General features: G+C 47.0%; 1 protein-coding gene across 6 annotated transcripts in view; it reads right to left on the reverse strand.

The window, feature by feature from the left end:
- LOC119971823 (deformed epidermal autoregulatory factor 1 homolog) overlaps positions 1-12283 on the reverse strand; it is a 126123-nt gene that overhangs the window by 101296 nt on the left and 12544 nt on the right. The window lies entirely within an intron of this gene.

A 12283-nucleotide genomic window follows, 5' to 3' on the forward strand; every position in this document is an offset into this window, starting at 1 on the left:
TAGTGGGTGCATCTTCTTCTTCCTCTGCCACTTCCTGCTGTTCCAATTCAATGAGGTCTTCATTAGTTAAGAACTAACATTTCAGAATGTGATGCCAGGAATTCAGCAACATCCTCTGATGCAAGTCTACGTTGAGTTTTTTGCTCTTTCTACAAAATTTCTGGTTACCCCTTCAATGGTGTCTTTAATACACAAACTCTGGATAGTTTTTTCCAAAACACCGTACAAATTTGATTGTGACTTCATTCCATGCCTCATCTACGTTCTTAAATGTTGAAGCCTTCAAGAATCTCTTCAGAGTTGGTCCACCTTTCTTCTCAGTTGCCCTGATGGCCTGGGCAAATATGCGCCTAACATAGTAGGCTTTACTGAACACAATTACCCTTGGTCCATCGGTTGCAACAGTAAGGTAGCTTTGGGGGCAAAAAACCACCACTTTGATGTCAGGATGCATGTCATCAAGGGTGTTTGGATGACCAAGAGCATTGTCGAGGGTTAAGAATCCTTTAAATACAAGATAGATTTTGCCGCAATAATTCGAGACACTTGGCACAAAATGATGGTTAAACCAATCACAGAACCATAGAATAGAATCATCAAATTTACAGTGCAGAAGGAGGCTTTTTGGCCATCGGGTCTACATCGGCCCTTACAAAGAGCACCCAACTCAAGCCCACTTATGTACCCTATCCCCGTAACCCAGTAACCCCCACTTAATCTTTTTTTTTGGACACTAAGGGAAATTTATCATGGCCAATCCACCTACACCGCACATCTTTGGACTGTGGGAGGGAACCAGAGCACCCGGAGGAAACCCACGCATACACAGGGAGAACGTGTAGACTCCGCACAGACAGTGACCCAGTCGGGAATGGAACCTGGGACCCTGGAGCTGGTAAAAGCATATGTTCCCAAATGGGACAACATAGAATTCATAATGAAGACCAAGGTGGAATCACCGGCGTCAACACACAGCAACTGATCAGGGAGAAAATTATTGCTTACAAAGCACAAAGAGATAGGGACGAGAGTGTGGCTAGGCGACAGCTAGTCGATTCCACATTGGAGGTAGACCGGCGATACTCCGAGGCCCCGACTGTAGAGCTCTTGGCGAAGAGGAGGAAGCTACAAATGGAATTTGACCTGCTATCCACTGGAAAAGCATCTATTCCACTAGGCACGGGGACCCTTTATGAATATGGAGACCAAGCCAGCCGCCTGCTGGCTGACCAGCTGAGAAAGCAGAGAGCCACGAGGGAAATAGCCCAGTTCAGAGACAGCAGAAGAAAACTAGCAGCAGAGCCGGAAAAGGTCAATGAGGCAATTGAGGCTTTCTACCGGGGGTGTCCACCTCCCAGGCCTTCCCAGGGGATTTGGGATGAAACTGTTCCTTGATAGACTGGACATGCCAGTTGTGGGGGAGGATAGGAAACGGGAGCTGGAAGCACCACTAGAACTGCGAGAAGTCATGGAGAGCATCATCTTCATGCAGGCGAGGAAGGCGCTGAGACCATACGGATTCCCAGCAGACTTCTACAAAACATTTGTGACAGCACTAGCCCTGCACCTGCGGGATATGTTCACGGACTTGATGGCGAGGGGTACTGTGTTGCCTACGCTAGCACAAGCCTCAATCTCGCAGATACCCAAAAAGGACAACGGCCCAACAGAATGCAAGTGCTACAGACCCATTTCACTGCTAAACGTAGACGTAAAAATACTGGCCAAAATCCTAGCCAAATGACTGGGAACTGCGTACCAGAAGTGGTGGCAAAAGACCAAATGGGCTTTGTCAACATCGAACATCAGGCGCCGCTGAACGTGATAATGACCCCAACCAAGGAGAGAATACCAGAGGTGATCATCTCCCTGGATGCAGAAAAGGCTTTCGACAGAGTCGAATGGAAGTACCTCATGAAATGAAATGAAATGAAATGAAAATCACTTATTGTCACGAGTAGGCTTCAATGAAGTTACTGTGGAAGGCCCCTAGTCGCCACATTCCGGCGCCTGTCCGGGGAGGCTGGTACGGGAATCAAACCGTGCTGCTGGCCTGCTTGGTCTGCTTTAAAAGCCAGCGATTTAGCCGAGTGAACTAAACCAGCCCCTCATAGAGGTACTGGAGCAGTTCAGGCTGAAACGGGGTTCACCGTGTGGGTGAAACTCCTGTACAGTGCTCCCATGGCAAGCTCCAAGTACTTCAAGCTGCACAGAGGCACAAGGAAGGAATGCCCTCCCAAACCTGCAATATTACCATAGGGCAGCAACAGTGATAAGAGTAAAGGAATGGAGAAAGGAACTGGAGGCCGAATGGGTAAGAATGGAGGAAGACTCCTGCCCGGGCTGATCCTCGGACCCTGGCCACGGCAGCTCTCCCATCCCACCGGCCACACACTCAACGAGCTACACTCCGGTTGTGAAATCAACTACAACAAAACCTCGGTCTAACCCAGATGTCCTTTAAGGCCCCCATCTGCAACAAGCGCAGGTGAACACCAGCCAAAATGGACACTACTCCACAAGGTGGAGACAGGACAGGGAGCTGTCGACACTTAGGGACTTCTATACAGACAACAGATGGACAACACTAGAGGAACTGACAGAGAGTTCCAACTGACTGGGGGAAACAAATCAAGATATATGCAAGTCAAAAACATCTTACGCAGGGAAACAAAGACATACCCACGACCGCCGCAATATTCGCTATTAGAGGACCTACTGGACGTGGACATTCTAGGGAGGGGAAACTGCGTGGACCTGTATGGGCGACTACTGGGAAGGGCACGCTCACCACTGGACAAGACAAGGGCAAATGGGAGGACTTCGGGCTTGAAATAGTATGGGGACTCTGGAGAAAAGCACTGCACAGGGTCAACTCCATCTCCACTTGCGGAGGGAGGGAAGGAACAAACAATCAATAGAACCCAACCATATCTAACACAAAATAGTACACCATGCCACCCCAACAGGGCCAGATTGGAAGACCCAGCGAGCAATGAAGGCATGCTAGGTAACAGGAAGAGGAGGGGAGCGTGAGAGAAGGGGTAAGTGAAGAGCAGGGGACCTGGCCAACACTAGGCACTTGCTGAGAACTATAAATTGTAACTGATGTGTATAGTGAGTGGTAACCGATGTCTCTGGTTTCTGTGTACGTTCACATTCATCTCTGCTTTGTATAAAAAGAAAAACCCAAATAAAAACATTTTTAAAAAGATGTCTTGACTGAGAATTACAGCTCTGCGGTGCAGGTCATTCGAGCTCACTTCAAAGGACTGCAGGATACGTTCAGAAGAGCGGTGAAGGTGCACAAGAGGGTTCTTGCACTCGAAAGAGGACTGCCCCTGATTAGGGGCCACCTTTGTGTCATCAAACTCCTGTTGCATGGTGTGTTGTTCATCCTGATGGGTTTGGGAGATGGGGGCCGGGCAGGGTGTCACCCCGAGCCCGGTTCCTGGCAAGAAATGGGAGATAGGTTCCCGATTGAGTTTGAGAATTGGCTGCCATACTTTGGTAAATCTGATTTGGAGGCTGGAAGCATCAGATTCTGCAGCACAATGTATCCTGTCGTTGAGGACAGGGCCCACCGATCACTGGTCCTATATCGTCCTATTCTTGCTTCTCACTGTGAGGGGTTGAAGGTGGCCAAGCGGGCCGAATCATTCTCCACGGCCGAGGCTTAGGCTATGGACCTCCTGGGTGTCTCGTGCTTTGATGATCGGAATCATTAAGAGGTCCTGAAGAGTGCTCGTTGATCCTGCCTTATTCCTTTGCCTTGTTGTGTGACATGGAAGATATCTTTATCCTGTAATTTACGCTGCAGTTCCTCTATAATCCTGAACGTTACTCCCTGTTGATTATGTTGTTGACATTTTATTGCTGTCTTATTTCCCTGTAGGGAAGTGTGAAATGTGAGCATGATGGCTTGTGTCGCTGATTACCCTGTTCGAGCAAAATCATTTTGAGTCAATTCTAGGAAGTGTGATTTGTGCACAGTTTTACTCCTTTTGGTTATTGTTTTATAATCCTTGTGGTTCGGGAGAGGTAATCCGATTTAGGTTTTTCTTTTGGATTTATATTTTTTGTTTATGTTCTGCGAATTAAGAAAAGTGTCTTCATCTTTCTTTGGCCTGCGAAGGGTTTGCAGCCTGGGGAGGACCGGGTTCCTTCTGTCTCCCCCTTTAGGTCGAGTTTTTCCCGTTCTTCACTTGGGTTCTCTCAGTGTTACTCTCCTGAACTATTATGATGGTTGGGTTGTTGAGAGGGAGGTTGCTCTGGGTATCCTTTTTGCGACGGTGCTCACCTTGAGCTAGGCTGGGTGTCCCTACCTTTTTTTCTTTTTTCTTCCCTTTGTCCAGGTGAGCATTATGTGGTTCTTATCCTGATTGGGTCTGGTGGTTTGGGAGGGGGTTTCAGATCTTTGATGTGTAATGCTTTCATTCGTATCAATATGATATTGATTTTACTTGGTAAACTTGCCATAGTCCCAGATGCCCATAGGGTGCTTTCCCCTTTGAAGGGGAGAGCTGACTGGTGGTGATTTAACCTGAGGATAACCATACCACAGGCGAGTGGCAGGGTTGAGAAGGAGGGCCCTTAAAAATAACCTCACCTGCTAAGGGAATTGAACCCGCGCTGCTGGCCTCGCTCTTCATCACAAACCAACTGTCTAGCCAACTGAGCTAAACCATCCCAACTACTAAGCTGTGACTGACAGCTTCCACACAGGGTCAGTTGTCTGGATTGTTCAATCTCATATCCCTTCATGCTTGAGTGGATTTAAGTAGTCAGCTGTGAAATTAACTGCAATATTTGGAAACATCTAGTTATGAATTACAGCTCTTGGACCACGTCAAAGACAGTTAAGTGCTCTCACTTCTTTTTCGCTGCAGAGGTGGGGGTCTCTGGTTGGGGTCTCTGTAACAGGGCGAGGTCTCTGTTAGGGGTCACTCTTGTGGGGGTCTCACTTGTGGGGGGATTTTTGTGAGAAGAGTTTTGTGGACAGGGTCTGTTGGTGGGGTCTGGTGGGGCTGGAGTGGCAGGATTCACATTGTGGGGGGGGGGGGACTTCCGATGAACTTTGGGGGCAACTCCCTTGAAGAGTTACCCCTGGCCCACCTTGTCAGGGTCACGCAATTCTCACCCACATGAATCCCGCCCCAGAAGATCAGAGATTCACTCAGGCTTGGAAAGTTCATTGCCTCGCCCATTAAGAGGATGCAAATGGACCAATTTAACCCATTTGTATCCCCCCACTGGCACGAACCTCGATGCCACCGCCAGCCGGTGGCCAGAGCATCAGAAAGGGATCGGCACCGCCGACAACTGGATTCTCCGCTGCATCAGGAACTCCACTACTGGTGGAGGGCAGCAGAGAAACCAGCCAAATATATGTAATTCTAGACTGAAAACTCCATGTAATCTCTAAACTGTAATCTCCATATGATTTCTAGTCTATTCACTCTTTGCAATTGCTAAACTATTATTTCTACACATAATTTAGGTTTTTAGCCCCCATGTAATTTTCAGACTAAATTTCAGGAAAGTATTTTCTAAAATTTCTCGGGTGTAATCTCAAATCCCAGCATCTAAAAGTCTACAAAGTGGAAATAGGAGAAAAGACAGAAATTCTGAGTCTGACAGCATACTGCTGAGAATATTGATGCTTCACAGACAGCCCCTCAGTGCTTCAGTCCAGAGTCTGGGTGGAAAAGCTGAACACCGATGCCCTCTAATGGTGCTTTTGCTGCATTACAGTGGAACAATTACGTAATGCTGATCGATGAAACATTCAGCATCAGTACAAGGCATTCACGAGTTAGAACAAAGCTCCCTCTGCTTTTCCCAGGGGTTCCTAACTGCACCTGGAGTAATTTTTCCTGCTCTCACATCAGATATCTTGGCCTCTTGGATATTCCCTTGGATATTTCAGTCATCCACCATAGAATTATACAGCACAGAAAGAGGTCACTCACCCATCAAGTCCATTCCTCTGTCTTGGTGCTATATCTTTCGAAATTTTATTTGTTAAGTATTTATCAAATTAATTTTTTCAAAATACATTTTGAATTTTGCTTCCCCCATTTGCTGGTTGGGAATTCCGTGCCCTAACAGGTTTCTATGTAAAAATAAAGTTCTACCTTTTGCTTTTATATTGACGGCATTCGTTACAGCATTTTTTGTTTGTTATTAATTCTCAGGATGTCAGTGTCATTGTATTTATTGACCAGTCCTAGCTGCCCTGAGCAGGTGATGTTCCAAAATGTTGCTCTTCAGGTTTTTATCCAATTCCCTCTTAAAAGAGGTTCCTGAATCTGCTTCCACCACTCTTTCCTGGCAGCTCAGGCCATCATACCTCGCTGTGAAATAAAATTATTCTAACCTCTCTTTTGCAAAGTTGCTTACGTCTGTGTCATTTGGTCAGTGGCCCTCCTACCACTGGAAACTACCACTGGAAACGGTTTCTCCATGTTCACTATGTCAAAACCTATCATACTTTCAACTCTTCAGTCAAATCTCTTTTTTTTTAATTTAAAGTACCCAGTTCTTTTTTTTCCAGTTAAGCGGCAATTTAGCATGGTCAATCTACATACCCTACACATCTTTGGGTTGTGGGGGTGAGACTCATGCAGACATGTGGAGAAAGTGCAAACTCCACATGGACAGTGATCCAGGGCTGGGATCAAACTCGGATCCTCGGTGCCATGAGGCAGCAGTGCTAAACATTGCGCCACTGTGCCATCCCCTTCTGTCAAATCTCTGCTTAACTTTCTCTACTTCTCGAGTCTCTCCAAGCATTTTCATAGATTCCTTCATCTCTTCGGAATATTGCAAAGTATTTCCAAGTGTTTGAAAACATAAGAAATAGGACAGGAGTAGAGCGTTCAGCCCTTCAGGCCTGCTCCACCATTCGATGAGATCATGGCTGATCTTCTACTTTAACACCATTCTTCTGCACGATCCCAATATCCCTTAATGTTTATGTAGAAATCTATTCATCTCTGTCTCAAACTTACTACAACAGCCCTCTGGAGCAGAGAATTGTGAAGATTCACCACCCCGAGTGAAGACATGTCTCCTCATTTGCGTCCTAAACAGCCTGCCCGTTATTCTGAGTCTGTGCCCCCTGCAAGTCCTGTAAGAAGTTTGTATGTTTGAATGATATCATCTCTCATTCATCTAAATTCCAAAGAATAAAGATCCAATCTATTTAATCTTTCCTCATAGAACATTCTCTCCAGCCCAGGAATTAATTAAGTGAACCTTTGTTGCACACCCTCAATGGTAAGTATATCTTTCCTTAGGTAAGGAGAGCAAAGCTTCACTCAGTACTCCAGGTGTGGTCTCACCAAGGTTCTATAGGAGGGAAAACAGAGTTAAGAAAACATTGAAGACTGTGTGTATGTATGTAGTAGCTGGTGATATCTCATGAGGGTGTGAATGAAGCCACACCAGGAAAAAACAGTTTTCTATCACCCTAAGAAATCTATAAAACAGCAGGGTACTGTGTGGTAAAATTACTGGATTTTTATGGATTAGAAAATCTATCAGGACTATTGCCATCAAAAGGGGGCCATCAAAAGTACTGTTAATTGTAAAAAGGTGTTCTTGTGTTTTAAGAGGAATTTTTTTCAATTTCTTTATTTTAATAAACATTTAACTTTAATATAAAATCATCCAAATTGGGACTTCCGGTGGCGGCCATGAGCTGATCGGTCGCACACAAGATGGCTCCTGCTTGGAGGTGTAGGTTTTGGCCCTTTCTACTCAGTTAATGGATGATTTTCATGGAAAAAGTGAGAAGTGAGTGGAGGGTGGTGGTTTCTTCCCCAGAGTGGAATGTCAGCACTCCCAGCAAAAGTCAATGAGAGCCCGAACTTTGGTGTTGGGAGGACACGCTTGGCGCAGCACCAGTGGAAAAGGAGAGGGAAGGTTGTCATCGTCTGCCACACCGCCTGTGGAGCAGTTGATGGAATTTATTTCATCTACACCGTCTACACCAAATGGAGATGCAGGGGGACTTGAGGGAGCAGTAGCCCCTCTTCGCAGCACTTTGGATCGAGTGGGGAAGTGCTTGGAGTCGCAAAATGCGACGATCCAAGAGGTAGAATGGGAGGTGTTGGATCATAATGACCGGATCGTGTTGTTGAAGGCAGAGATGGTGATGCTGGGGGAGGCCAGCAAGGTGCTGTGTGAGGGTGGGTGACCAGGAGAATCGGTCCAGGCGGCAGAATTTGCAAATTGTAGGTCAGCCGGAGGGTGTGGAGGGAACGAATGCCAGGGGCTACGTTTCAAAGATGTCCGCGAAGCTGGTCGAAGAGAGGGTCTCCGAGAAGACTCTGGAGGTGGATCGTACCTATCGGTTACTAAGACAGAGGCTGGGAGCTGGGGAGTAAGCGCGGGCAGTGATTGTATGTATGCACAAGTTCCAGGACAAGGAAAAGATTCTGAGATGGGCAAAGGCAATTTGAGACTGCAGCTGGGAAGAGATTCGGATCCATATTTATCAAGACATTGGTGCCGACCTGGCCAAATGGCGGGTAGTGTTCAAGAAGGCCAAGGCAGTTCACTTTTGGAGCAAGATTCGGTTTTCGTGCTGTACCCAGCCAATTTGTGGGAGAGATGTTGAGGTTGTGTAGGGGAGAAAAAGAGGAAAAATTGACAAACTGTTTGAATCATGTTTATATTGGGCTGCTGTAAGTGTATGTTACTGATTGTGTTTGGAATAAAATATATTTTAATTTTAAATCATAATTGGTATGTGACGTTATTTCCTGATTTCAGAATACCTCCTCATAATCTTCTTCTTCGGCGATCACGCGCTAACATAGATAATTGGCCACCTAAGAAACTCTGTGTTACTGGTCATGGGTGCTGTGGGTCCTTGCATGGCTGATGGACCCGATCCTAGAGCCGCATCTTCTTTTATTTTAAAATATTTTTTAAATCCCCCCCCCCTCCCCTTGCTAACCTTCAGCTCACCCCCCACTGTGCTTCTGTGAACTAGCCCGCCCAGCTAGCCTGGCAGCTCCCGCCCCTGGCACCTAGCAACCTACCCCCCCCCACTGATTCCCCCACCCCGCTCAAGCATTAGTGCAAACAATCAACAGAAACAGAAAAAAAAAGAAACCAACCCCATCCCTTGACAAAGAACTAAAAGCAAACCTGAAGCCGAAAAATAGAAACAAAAAGTGGACTCGAACAAATGTTTTAAAGCAGCCTCACAACTCCTCCACCAAAGTTCAAGGTCCACCTTCTCCTCCCAGTCCACTGTCTCTCATAAACTCCGATCCAAAGTACAGCTCCCGGCCCCCACAGGTCACCTATAGATGCGCCGGGTACAATAGTCCGAACTTCACCACTTTCTTGTAGAAAACTGCCTTGATCTTATTGAAACTTGCCCTCTTCTTGGCCAGCTCTGCACCCAGGTCCTGGTACACAGGAATCTCATTGCCCTCCCAGGTGCTACGCCTCGTCTGCCTGGCCCACCTCACCATTTACTCCTTATTAAGGAACCGGTGCACCCACACCACCATCGCTTTCAGCGGGTCATTCCCCTGGGGCTTCCTCATCAACACCCTGTGAGCTCGATCAACCTCTAACGGTCGGTCAAACGCACCTTCACCAAGCAGCTCCTCGAGTACCTTCCCCACGCACGCGCCAGCATCAGCTCCTTCGCACCACTCTGCAGGCCCACAATCCGAATATTCTGCAGCTTGAGCGTTTCTCCAAGTACTCCACCTTCTCCTGCAACCGCTTCTGCTAGTCCCACATCAGCCCCATCTCTGCTGCCATCGAGGCGAACTGCTCGCTGTGCTCCCCTGCCAACTCCTCCAACGTCTATATTGCCTGACCCAGGGCCGCCAGCATCGTCTCCCCGCGGTCAACCACCGCCTTGATCGAGTCCACCACCTGGGCCAAGTCCTCCAGACCCTCCTTTCGTTCCTGATGAACTTTTCATTCAAGAAGCTCACCAGCTGCTCCATCGACCATTGAGCCAGCCGGGCCGCTCCCTCCACCACCTCCACATGTGTTGCCAGCACCACACCCGCTCCGACCGACTTATTCCTTCTTTTGCGGGCATTTCTGGTCCACAGCTCCATAAACTAGAGGGCCAATCTCCTTTGCTCGCACTCCTACACCTTTTTCCTTCTCACTTCAATCTGCAGACCGGGGAAAAGGCCCAGAAAAGACCGCCACAAGCGGGAGCTACCAAATGTGCGACCACTCACTCCATGGCCGCCACCGAAAGTGCCCTAGAGCCGCATCTTCGACTGCACACTTGGCAAGTGGTAACAGGAGGTGGGATCTGTCCTTAGACTAGATCACTAGTGTTCCTTTCTCAGGCTGTTTTCCAGGCATCCTCTTGCCCTTAGGTGTCCTCGAAGAATTGTGTCCCTCCAATCAGGAGTTCCTCCAAATAGGTTTCTTCTGAGCAAGGGTTCCTCGGGTGTTGACGTCTGTGTTGCATTTCTTGAGGTATGTCTTCAGGGAGTCTTTAAAGCGCTTCCTTTCTCCTCCTTTGTCAGGAGCCTACTTTGAGCTGGGCGAAGAAGATTTGCTTAGTCAGACGATACTCTGACATCCTAAGCACATGGACGGCCCAGCAGAGCTGGCTTCAAATTTGATTGTGGCCTCACGCTAAGTTCCTTAGCGTGAGCGATCCTTCAAGGATTCATGACCGATCCGTCAAGGATGCTGATGTTAGTACATCTGTCCTCCCTGCTGATGCGGAGAATTCATCTCAGAAAGCTGTAATGGTACTTGTCCAGGGTCTTGAGATGGTGTCTGTACATAGTCCAAGTTTTTGAGCCATATAGAAGAGTTGGGAGGACAACTGCCTTGTACACTAGGATCTTGGTGTCAGCGCAGATGTCTCAATTGTCAAAGAATCTTGTCCTTAGGCATCCGAAGGAGGCACTTGTGGATTGGATACGATGTTGGATCTCCACAATCAATGTGAGCCTTACATGAGACGTGGCTCCCCAGGTGGGGGAAATGTTCCACGTTTGACATGGTTTCTCCGTTGATCTTGTGTGAGGAAAGGGTTAATTCTGCTCGCTGTGAGGACACTTGGCAGCCTTCCAGGGCCAGGATGTTTACTGGAACATGATGCATGCACAAGATGTCCAGACTCAGGCACTCTCATGTATCTTGCTGACTTTCCGAACTGCTTATCTATTCGACTTATTTACTTCACTGTATAAATATCAGGCCCTTTTGCTCGTTTGTTGGACTTCACCTCGGACCAGATCACTACAGGTGCCTGTAGCCGAATCGCAAAGCCGCCGTCGACCCAGGGGTCCCCGACGAGCAGATGGGCGTGAGATTCTTGTTTTAGATTCTTGTTTTATATCCTTATTTGTATTATTCTTATATTATATTCATATTTGTATTATTTTTACAAATAAAGTAGAGTAGAAAAACTTCTGTTATTGTTCTATTTATTACATTGTGTCTGAATCATAAAGAGCCCTTGGAGCAATCCAAGACATCTTGATGGAGGAAAAGATCGGATCTTGCCAAGATCACAATCACACATATGTAAGCTGTGTTTCTGGGTAGAAAGGGCCAAAACCAACACTTCCAAACAAGCCAGTGCCTGGGGAATCCTATTTCAACCGCCAGTAGTTGCTATTCTAAACCAGAAGCAATCCCAAAAGAGATTGTTACCAGGTGACTTAATATCTGTTTCTGTGGCAGTGTCCAACGTACACGTCCAGATCCCTCTGTAACAGGGCATCTCAAGGTAATTTCTTCAAAATAGATAAATCCAAACTTCTGATGGTGAAAAATTTAGTGATTGTGATGCCGGAGAGTCTTAAGGAGACTTGAAACTTTTCTCTCTTGTTTGGGAATGAGTATCACCTGGGAGATATGAGGGTTCCATAGTCTCAAGGACACTTGTACAACAGCTTGCCAGCAATTTGCTTCTGAAGTGAAGCCAGATCTTCAATGCTGCTTAGAAGCATCTCAGTATTAGGTCCTCTCTGTTGATTATGACATCTTGGACTGAGCTGGCCCTAGGTACCTAGTCACATCTCAACATTTCCCCTATTGGCATAGTTATTCCTCTCCATCTTCATCTGAGGGAAATGGTTCCTCCCCTCCTCCACCAGTTCCCCCAAAATCAATCTATTTCACCGGGCTTTGGATCCTTCATCTGTACGTATTTTCACATAGCGTACAGCAGGCCAATACTATCATTGACATCCTTGCAGCTGAGTATTGCAGTAACCTCCCCGGATAGTCTAGGCATCAGAAATGCATTTTTAAAAGCCCATTA

Source organism: Scyliorhinus canicula, chromosome 9 (assembly GCF_902713615.1).
Source record: "Scyliorhinus canicula chromosome 9, sScyCan1.1, whole genome shotgun sequence".
Classification (NCBI taxonomy): Eukaryota; Metazoa; Chordata; class Chondrichthyes; order Carcharhiniformes; family Scyliorhinidae; genus Scyliorhinus; species Scyliorhinus canicula.